The sequence below is a fragment of the Hippocampus bargibanti genome, linkage group LG14, assembly GCF_051943395.1.
Source record: "Hippocampus bargibanti isolate YZ-2025 linkage group LG14, ASM5194339v1, whole genome shotgun sequence".
Taxonomy (NCBI): domain Eukaryota; kingdom Metazoa; phylum Chordata; class Actinopteri; order Syngnathiformes; family Syngnathidae; genus Hippocampus; species Hippocampus bargibanti.
In genome coordinates this window covers 9629587-9631230 of record NC_142747.1, presented here as the reverse complement: position 1 = coordinate 9631230, position 1644 = coordinate 9629587, and the positions used below count along the sequence as shown (strand labels likewise).

The 1644-nt window shown below is 45.8% G+C and overlaps 1 protein-coding gene across 1 annotated transcript in view; it reads left to right on the top strand.

Annotated features, from left to right (window-relative positions):
• Positions 1–351: 351 nt before the first annotated feature.
• Positions 352–1644, top strand: part of slitrk3a (SLIT and NTRK-like family, member 3a) — a 7970-nt gene continuing 6677 nt past the window's right edge. The window contains exon 1 of the mRNA XM_089014158.1: positions 352–1644. This exon is cut by the window's right edge and continues 251 nt beyond it. The gene's annotated coding sequence lies outside the window, so the exon portion shown is untranslated.

Sequence of the window (1644 nt, the reverse complement as noted above, 5' to 3'; positions counted from 1 at the left end):
CCTTTGTGTAAACTTTACACAAAGGCGTTATTTAGTCTATGTGAGAAACACGAACGAGTTTACACAACACTGTAAAGGTTTTAGCCGAAGGATGGTGGCAATGGTGGAAATGAAGATTGTTACTCTTAGGGAAGTGACACACAGCGTGAGAGATGTCAGGCTGAGATTCACATGACAGCCGCGGTGTGCACATGTGACGCCACAAACACACACCTCGTTCGTGTTTCTCACATCGACTAAATAACGCCTTTCTGTAAAGTTTACAGGCGTTTAAAGGCGTTATTTAGTCGATGCTTTCACGTGACTAATGACGCGTTTTATTCCGCGTCCGTGGAATCATTGGACTCGCGCCTTTTGTTGTAATAAAATCTCTGCCAGGACCTACGGGACGCGAAGTGGATGCAGATGACATCGAGGAGTTTGTTGCTGACCATAATGAGGTCCTCAACACAGAGGATTTGATTTGTGCCAGCTTTTATTGAACAGTTTCATCCAGAAAAGGCTATGAGAATCATCAACATGATGAATGATAATGTGATGCCTCAGTTTCGTAAGACCTTACAAGTCAGAAAGCAATAGGTGTCAATTAAGAGCCATCAACGACCATCACAAATGTAAATAAAGTGACTTTATTATACATATTATACATATTTATTTCATTACAATACAATAGCACATTTTTTATACATAGAATAAGGTGTGTTGTGTGTAGATTTAAGGCTTATTTAGTTGAAAAGTATATTTTATGGAAACCTGGGAACGGATTATTCCAATTTTAATGGTTTCCTATGGATTTTTTTTTGTGATACACACTTTTTGGCTTACACACTCTGTCTGGGAACCAATTAAGTTCGTAAGCTGAGGTCTCACTGTATGTCCAACATCAGGGATGCGCAGAGTACATGCTAATAATGCTTTGCCACAGCCTCGGGTTGCCCGCTGCAGGCGAGACGGGGGAAGGCAGGCAGTACGAGAGACGAGAATTAAACGCACCAAGTGTGATCACGCCTCTCCCATCTTGCTTTAAATAGTCACTGCCACCCCTTGTTGTCACCACAGAAGAGATGAGCGATTGCAGATAGTGCGCCAACCAGGGAATACTGAGTCGCAATGATAAAATATACTGGAAAAAAAAGTCTTCTTGCACTTTGAGTGACGTCCAGAGGTCTGACAGTTCGACACGCACTTCGCAACATATCATATTGAATTGATGTATTTCCTTGGCTTGGTGCACGAAAACATCTTCTCACCCAAGAATCCAAACGATCTCCATCACACCCTCTCCCCTCCCCTCTTTGACTCTCTATCTCTCTTCTCTGCACCTCTCACCGTTTCTCTCCCTCCACCTCCACCCCTCCGGCTGGCTCAGTCCCTCCTCATCACTCCTGTGACGCACGACAGCAGGCATTTTTTGGACGCGTGGAAAAAAGAAAGAGAGGCGGCTGGCGGGGGGCAAATGAAACTAAATAAAAGCAGCTGAGCGATTCTGCCTACATCCCTGCCGCCCGTTGCTTCAACCGTTAGGAAGACGCGGTCCTGAGGAGAGTATTGTCACCCGGCTGCGCAGTCCTCGCGCGCGCTCACCCGGGAGGCGGCGGCGGAAGAAGAAGAAGAAGCAGGATGGGCTGGAGTCGAGGACTTGCA